At 44.8% G+C, this 9,084-nt stretch overlaps 1 long non-coding RNA gene across 2 annotated transcripts in view; it reads right to left on the bottom strand.

The window, feature by feature from the left end:
- Positions 1–74: 74 nt before the first annotated feature.
- LOC125417664 (uncharacterized) overlaps positions 75–9,084 on the bottom strand; it is an 85,176-nt gene continuing 76,166 nt past the window's right edge. For both annotated transcript variants that reach the window (XR_015734812.1, XR_015734813.1), the window contains one exon: positions 75–7,486. This is a non-coding gene — a long non-coding RNA (uncharacterized LOC125417664). The remainder of the gene's footprint in view (positions 7,487–9,084) is intronic.

The following is a 9,084-nucleotide window of genomic DNA, read 5'->3' as shown; positions in this document are numbered from 1 at the left end:
TTTTATGGTACTTTGTCACAGTGACCCTGAGAAATTACACATCACGCCTGTAATCCAGAAGGAGGAAGATTTATTTATTTATTTATTTATTTATTTTTCCGGCTCATATTTTCCAAGATTTTGGTTTGATGTTAAATGGCTTCATTGCTTCTGGGTATGAACGTCATGATGGGAATTGCATGTTGGAACCACACAGCTCACCTCATGACAGCCAGAATACAGAGAGGAGCCAAGGACAAGGTAGCTCCCCCAAGGGCAGACTTCCTCCAACAAGTCTCATCCCCCCCCCCCCACTTTTTAGTCATCTCCCCATAATCCCATATTACAAATCCATCATGGGATTAATTCATTGATTAGGACAGAGCCTGTAGGATCTGGTTACTTCCTGGAAGTCCAACAGACAACCAAACCCCTTGCATATGGATCTGTGAGGGATGTTTCACATTCAAGCCATATTGTGCATCTAGCGATGCCAGGGGATGTGACAATGGTTTGCTGGCTTTCTCACCCCACATCTTACCCATCAGTGGGAATGATAAAACTTCTCTTACCCAGTTATCACGAGATTTAACTATGTGGACCATATGATGAGTGGGAATTATGCCCTGTGGGCCCAGGTATTTGCATACTTGGTCCACTGCTGGAGTCCTGTTTGGGGAGACTAGAAAGCCATTAGTCAGGGAAGCTGGAGATACTACAGCACCAAGACAGGCGTTGAGATCTTGTAGCCTTGGCCCATTTCCACTTTGCTTTTTCTCTGCTTTGTGTTTGTTTTTGAAGATGCGATATCCTAGTTTCCTGCTGTGGTCTCTTGCTGGCATGCCTTCCCCATCATTATGAACCACTTCCTTCCTCCTTGAACCAAAAGCCATAATAGACTCTTCTGTAAGTTCCTCTTGGTTATGATATTTTACCACAACAATGGAAAAGTAAATCATACAGATTACCACGCATCAGTGCATTGATTCAACTTCCGATCTGACATTAGAATCACTCAGGCAGCCTTTAACAAGGATAGCCATCTCCTCTCTCTGTTTACCAATCAGCTTCTAGAAGCCTCACTTAAATCCATTTAGTCCCACTTTCCCTCTCTCCTCTCTCCCTATCTTTCTGGCCTGCTGGTTTTTTTTTTAAACCATACTGATAGTCAATTCAAGGAAAGTTTTGCTTTTGTTTCTCGCATGATGGATCTAATAGTGATTCCACTGCTTGCTCTGCCAGTGGGCGCTTTTTGCTTCTTGCTACACAGTTCCGTTGCTGACATTATGACTATCCCATTCAGCTTGGTTGAAGTACCAGCTCCATGGCAAAAGGGACCACAACTTCATTGTGACCTAGTGTCCTTAAGAGCTCTCAACAAAAGTGCTTGTCTGAGGCTTCCACCCGCTCCTTGAAGTATGTCACAATACATCGGTGCCTCTCCCAGAAAGTGCTGGGAATCAATAGGCTCCTTTGTCACTGGAAAAGAGCCGAGTCAGGAGAATAAGTTCAATCAGGTGACTCGAAGTTCTCCTGCTCAACTTGCATCCAGATCACAGAATCTATGCCTGTGCCATCTCCTGTTACTTCTAATTGTCTGATATCTGCCTGGCTTTCTATCATTTAAATATTCAAAGGCTTCAGAAAGACACCAAAGAAAGAGCTAGGGAGTCTCTACGGGGTTTGGGCAATTTACTTAGTGCTTGGCTGTGGATGCTGGATGGACAAGGACGTGCATTAGCAGAACGGAGGGTTGAGTGCTAGTGCCCAGAGTCATTTGACTAGTCTCAAATGGGTCTTCTCTGCTTGTCCGTCAGAGGTCATCATATCCTCCTGTGTTTCACCAGCTTCAAAGAAAAGAAGTGGCTGGGAATGAGCTTCCCACTCTAGCATCTACCATTCCAGTCTCTGACTTCGTAGGACAAGGCCCCTGTGACTTCAAACCCTGACATGTTTCCCGTGTTCCCCTTCAAAGGCTGAGGCCTTTCCTGTGCCTTCTGTTCTTACCTTACTCTGAATCTTCCATTTGTCCCTGAGAAAAAGCACCAGGCACTATATCTGGTTGCTACAGCAGCTATATCATTCATCACACAAGAAAAGCACGGTTAAATTTATTAGGGGACGGAAAGGGAAAGGATACCATAGGAAGGTGTCACTGTCGTATTATTATGTATGTCTCTTTAGGAATAATTCCCTCCCAAATGCCTAAATCTTGCTAGACCATGTTCACAACATGGTAGAGGACAGTTAAATGTAAATGTCTCACCTGGTCTTCCCCTTGCGGAGTTGATAGTGTGAACTATCCAGGGCTCATTCAGGCTTCCCAGGGCCGCATCAGGCATCCTGTGTCTACTGTTCTATTGGCTGTATCCATACACGATGAATTGCTGTCATGTCTCTGCTTTGGCTCGAGGGGTCTGTCCTTTTTAATTCGTAGTTTTAGAGCAGGGAACTGTAGGTGGCTGACGGTGGCATTGCCACTAGCTTGTCTTTTTGAAGCGTTTCTATGGAGACTTCCCAAGTCATAGTCCACCTTACATAGAGTAGGAGTGGGTCTGTAAAGCCTGCATTAATTCTCCCCTGGGTGAGTCCTGCAGGTAGAAGATCTGAAGTTTGTCTCAGTCATTTATTAGCTCACTGTTATCCTTCATGTCTTGTGAAGTAGGTACTTTGGTCACTTTCTCCTATCTGAGGGGGTTTATACCTCAAGTTCAACCTGGTAAGTTCTGGTTTTGTCATCTTCTAGGTGGCTCTTTACTGGGAAAATCATGACAAACATTTGACGTCTGGTGGCAGTGTCATGTCAGAATCTGCCAAAGCATCTTTCCCTGAGCTTGGTACAGGATTGGCGTGGTCTCTCTGCCATCTCCAAAAGGGTGGATTCCCTCTCCCAATGGCACTTTGAGTACTCCTGAGCACACATTGCTGGCAAGAGCACGTGATGGCTATCACACTGACGTGAACCCCTGATGCAGAGCGCCAGCCCACGTGGTTCTCTAGCTTCTGTGTTAAATTCAGCTTTGCAGCTAGGAGGCTACATCTTCAGGTAGAATTCTTCAAACCATTTGATCTTGGCAACTTGATCAACTTTGTCGCATTTAGGTGACTAAGGATTGGTAAGCCGTAGAACACCAAGTGTTTCCACAAATCCTGCCCCACCCATCTTTGAGTCTGCCACTGAGGAAGCTACAGTGTAGGACTCTTGGAAATGACCCACTGTCAATGCATTGAATTAGGATTTTCTGCCCTTGTTATTAAGATCCGTATTGATTGGAATTTGGCCCACTGACTGCTGGAACCTTAGCTTTTATCATTGCAGACATTCCCTGTCTTTGGAAGGTAGATTAATGCACTCCACTGCAAGGGGTTTCCCTTTACCTACCCATCAATGTACAGTGTTTCCTTGAGGATCAGGGGCTCCCCTCCCTTCACTGATGTGTACAGTCTGGCAGTTCATGGAGAAAACCACCCCATCTTCTGCCTCATATGTAATGGGACCCAAAAGTATTACAGTTTTCCACCCATCATTGTCAAAGATACTTTATTGAACCAAGGTACTCATCTGGGCAGTGTATATCCATGGATGCATTTGCTGTATCCAGCCTTTGAGAGAGTCAGGTCATTCTCATTCTCATATAAATTGCACACTGGAACTGGGCAGGGAAACTTTTTCAAGTATCTACAAATGAGCCAGTTCCATTCAAATTAGGAAACTTTTTTTAAAAAGTAAGTTCATGTAGCCTTCTGACTTGAAGATGTGTCCTAAGGGAGCAGCCTTCCAGTTGAATCCTTCCATCTGGGACCACTCTCACCACATTCATAAGGTTCTCCTTATATAGGGTCTATATAGGGTCTGTTTAAGACCTCCATACGGGGTTGTAGTGTGGACAATTTCCCATACAACATTGGAAGACTCTCAAGGGTGGTTATCCCTTGTGAAGTTGATGCAACTTAAGAAAAAGTCAACAATTAGAGGATTTGGTAGGATTTAAACAGGTCAACACCCTGTTTAAGATGGGAGCCAGCAGATGCTTATTCCTCAAAAGAGCAAAGAAGACGGCAAAAGCAGGAGAAACATCATCAGGGGTGATGTTTTGCTTTGAGAAGGAGAAAAGGTTCCATTCTTCCGTGAGCACATGACTCTCCGTGGTTAAGTGCAGGACTCTGGTTCCAGGAGAGAGAAACATGAAGAGCCAGAGCAGGACAGGTTTCAGAACAGCCCCAGCCAGCAGTCAGGAGGTTACATTGTTTTGTCAAGGGAAGTTCAAGAGCTTTCAGGAGTGCACAGGTGTAGCTGTTCTCTTCTGGGTCTTCAGGGGCAGGGTATCCTTTAGGACTACTCTGGAGGGGTTGGAACACAGCTGTCAATTGCCAGCAGTTTGCTAACTATGGAGGGCACTTAGGACCACTTGGAAAGGTCCATTCAATTGAGGACCCAACTATTCTGCGGGTCCATCTTTCTAGGTTTTAAGGAGGAACCCAGTCTCCAGGGTTCACAGTCTTTCAGGTTCCACCGTTTGGTTTGAGTATAACCTTGTTTCCATTTTTGTATAGGGCTTGTTGGGTTTGTCTTAGGTCTGTTCTCTACCTGGTCAGATGACAAAGGGCCTGCTTTACAGTAACTCTACGGTCTGATCCCAGCATTAGACACTGGAGCTGTTTTAACTCTCATGAGGGTGATAGGTAATCCTCAGAGAATTCCTGGCAAAGCTTCCCTAGAACCTATTTAATGGTTTGGTTAGTCATTTCAGTTTTGCCTGAAGACAGTGCTCTCTGAGCAGAGTGCAGATAGTATTTCTTCCCAGAGCTCTAGATATAGACTGAGTTCCCTGTGAAGTAAATGACGATCCACTGTCTCCCTGGGACGAGTGGGTGAGGTCAGACCCTGGTATAATTCCTTTTAGGGTAGCCCTTGCCACTGTAGTCACCTTCTCAGCCTGGATCCAGCCAGTCCCGGCGTCTACCAACACCAACTTGAAGCTGGCACAAGAGGGCATATGAGTAAAGTCTACCTGCCAATCCTCATGCGGCAAGGTGCATTTCCCCTGATCTGGCTCAAGGCTTGGTGGAGGAGTAGGGTGACCGGAGCTGTTCTGTAAGCAGGGTATACAGGCTTGACCCTGACATACATTTTTCACCGTGCCAGTCAATCTTGTTGGAAGAACAGTTGAGATAACACTTAGAGTGATGTCTTTTCCCACGTGAAATGAGTCTTGTGTTCCTTAATTATTTTCCATTGTAGGACTTGGGATCGCATGTGTTACAGCTCTGGAGGGAAAGGTATCCCGACTGTTGGAAGTTGGGCCATACCTCCGGCGGTGAAGGGATGGTGTCCTGGATACCTACAGCTCTATATACGACTGCTGCATGCCAGACTGTATCTACAGCTGTGAAGGGAAAAGTGTCCTGTTGGGAAGTCAGACTATACCTACAGTGCTTCTGTGGGGGGTGAGCTCCCGGCAGGATGTGGCAAGCCTGCTCCTCTCTTAGAGAGCCTTTACAGCTCAGCTCTCCTCCACTCTGCTAACAATGTTTCCCAGCAGAGATGTCTGTTGCTTCTCTGCTCTGTTCTGGCAAAAGAAGATCTCCACCCAAAATTCATTCAAGAGATTTATTGGGAAGGAGGAATCCAGGAGAATGGCTGCCTCTGCCAGGGTAGAAAAGGGCAGCTGCCAACTGAACAGGCACAGGGCTTATATAGGGCTTCTTAGGGGCAGAGTTTTTCCAGGGAGATTTTCAGGTCAGATTTCAATCCCTGAGCTTGGACAAGCTCAGAAATTGTCTGGATTTCATGCTCAGGAGTTGGTTGGTTTTCCTGCTCAGGGACTGGTTGGTTTTGTGCTCATTGGTCAAGGGCAGAGTATGTTTCTTTGGTTCTGGTTTCAGGACCAAAGTGTGTTTCTTTCACTGGCCCTTTTTTAACTTTTTGCCTCTAGTTTCAGGACCATGGTGCATTTCTTTCCCTGGCTCTGGTTTCAGGTCAATGTATATTTCTTTGGCTCTGGTTTTAGGGGTGGGGTGTGTTTGTTTGGATGGCTCTAGTTCTAGGTCAGGGTGTGTTTGTTTGGCTGGCCATTCTACCCTACAGGGGTAACAGTACTTTATTATCAACAAAGACTAATGAGCACTTTGGTTGGATGTCCCCTTGATCTTGAGCCCATTCCTTCTCCAGGAGTAAACAGTCAAAGGACTTGGAAGACTTCATTTTATTTTTTGAGGCAGGGTCTCACTATGTAGTTCTGGCTGTCCTAGAACTCTCTATGTAGACTAGGTTGACCTTGAATTCACAGATCTGTTAGCCTTCCTGTTCCCAAGTGCTTAGCCCAGCTAAGACTGCCTTTTTTTCTGTTTCACTGTTTGCCGGTCTATTTTCTTGGGCACCATCAGGCATATCCTTCTGATGGCCCTTGAAGTAGATGATTATCACTTAATTGGGGATTTGGATGCTGTCCATATACTTACAATATCTTGTTTATGTCTTATGGGTGAATTGCTGACCATTAACAATTCTTGATTCTTCCAGATAGCATCACGGCCATTCTTGACAAAAATATTAATTTGCATGTGTGTGTGTCTGCACATGTGCCATAGTGGTCAGAGGATAACTTGCAAGAGTCAGTGGCCTCTTTCCATTGCCTGGGTTCTAGGAATTGAACTCAGGTCAACAGGCTTCATGGCACCTTTACCCATTTTTCCTGCTGGTGAATGCACATTTTGAGCCAATGTAGTGTAAATAATTTTCCTTCCCTCAAAAGAATCTTATCAGGATTATGCAAAGTCAGTCTTTTAGATGGAGACGGAAAGAGGTAGTAGGGAGGTTTCAATTAGTTTCAATTACTTTTTTTGTTTTGTTTTGTTTTGTTGAGACAGGGTTTCATTGTGTAACAGCCCTGGTTGTCCTGGCACTAGCTTTATAGACCAAGCAGACCTTGAACTCAGCAGAGATCTGCTTGCTTCTGCTTCCTAAGTGCTGGGATTAAAGGCGTACAACAACAACACCCAGCTCTCAATTTCTCCTTTTGGCTGACCTCTCTCTTCTGGGAGAGCTTCATACGCTCCACTTAGAACAGGACCACTTCCACCAGCAAACAGTGTCTCTGTGTTATGCAGGGTCTGGTTACTTAGGTGAAACCTATGGGAGAAATGATCTCACCACACAAATATTCCAAATTGGAAGAAGTTACCATGGGAAACAAGGGGGCAGACATTAGCATTCCTCAGGCTTTAATAGTCACCTCTGGTTGTCTGGGAGGATTGCTTCATATTTGGTTAGCATACTTATGGTCAATCACAGGTGCTCCCTCAATTCTAGTACAGCTTTGTCTGGTGAGGCCTAAGGTTCTGGTGACTGACCCAACCCACAGACAGTGTAGAAGCTTCTTCAGCTTGCAGTGCACCGATGGCTACAGCTCTTGGACAGGAAGGCCACACTCATGCTACAAGGTTCAGTTCCTCTAAGAAACAGAGCAACTTGAACACCAAGTCAACCATTTTGGAACTTGCTTTCCTGTCACAAATAAAAAATAGAACTTTTAGTATTGGACATGCCCAATGCTGGTCCTTCAGTTAAAGACTACTTTATTTGATTAAAAGATGTTTTCAATTGAGCATTCTAGTTGAGAGTCTCAGAATCTGTGCCCTTGATAGCCTCATAGAAAGGTTTTCCCTATAATCCAAAGTTAGAAATACAAAATCAACAAAACTTGGCCATCCCTGGAAAGGTCTGAAGTTGTCTTTTTGTTCTTGGTAGAATTAATTGATTTATGTCCCTGACTCAAGATGAGGGTAGTTACTATGACTCAGGAATCAAGACCAATCCTAAATACTATATTTCCTTTCAAGTTATTTGGTCCTTTTCAGGGAGAAATCTGGTGGCCTCAGGAGGCCAGAAAGTTTAAGGTTTTGATGGTATTCTGGTCTGAGATTTCTGTAGTAGGAATATATACTAATGGATCATCACCATAGAATGATTCCTTGTGGGAAAACAAGTTTCTAAAATCTTTTTCTAATGCTCAAGTAAAAGGGTGGGGCACATCCCCTGGGCCCTTGAGGGAGGACTGGTCAAGTATATTATTGACTAACTCTAGCAGTTGGGTCCTCCCATTCAAAAGCAAGCAAGTACCAAGAGGAGGGTATAAAGGAGCAAAGCATATCTTTCAGGTCTAACACTAACAAGAAACCCTTATTAACAGGATTCATTATACTTAGTCTGGGGTGAAGAAATCCAGTTAATTGTGTTACATACCTGTCTGCTTGGCTTGACTACTGAAATGATTGGGATGTAACAGGGTTGGGATGGTAAGGAAACATCAGGTCATTCTTGATGATTTAGTCTCTTCTCTCTCTCTCTCTCTCTCTCTCTCTCTCATTGGTTTTTTGATACTGGGTTTCTCTATGCAGCCTTGGTTGTCCTGGAATTCACTCTCTCTGTAGACCAGGCTGGTCTCAAACTCACAGAGATCCACCTGCCTCTGCCTCCCAAGTGCTGGGATTAAAGGCGTGGGTCACCACCACCCAGCTAGCCTCTCTTTTTTAATGGATGCTACTTTTATTGTGATAACTTATTCTCATTATAATGCTTAACATTCATTGCCAATTTCACAGAATCCTAGAATCACCTAGGAAACAAGCTTTGGGTCATGCCTATTGGGGATTATCTAGATTAGGTTACCCTCTAGGATGCCAGTGAGGGGTTATCTAGATTAGGTTACCCTCTAGGATGCCAGTGAGGGGTTATCTAGATTAGGTTACCCTCTAGGATGCCAGTGAGGGGTTATCTAGATTAGGTTACCCTCTAGGATGCCAGTGAGGGGTTATCAAGATTAGGTTACTCTTTAGGCATGCCTGTGGGGATTATTTAGATTAGGTTACCCTCTAGGCATGCCTGTGGGTGGTGTGGGAGAATTATCTGCATTCTGTCAATCATGTATTTTAATAAAACGCTGATTGGCCAGGCAGGAAGTATAGGTGGGTCAACCAGACAGAAAGTAGAGGCGGGGCGATGAGAACAGGAATATTCTGGAAAGCAGGAAGCTCCCTCTGCCATTTCTGCCCAGACCACAGAGAAGCAACGTGTGATCTGCCCAGCTGAGAAAGGTACTGAGC

The sequence above is a fragment of the Myodes glareolus genome, chromosome 14 (genome assembly GCF_982192425.1).
Source record: "Myodes glareolus chromosome 14, mMyoGla1.1, whole genome shotgun sequence".
NCBI classification, from domain to species: domain Eukaryota; kingdom Metazoa; phylum Chordata; class Mammalia; order Rodentia; family Cricetidae; genus Myodes; species Myodes glareolus.
This window is presented reverse-complemented; position numbering and strand designations above follow the sequence as displayed.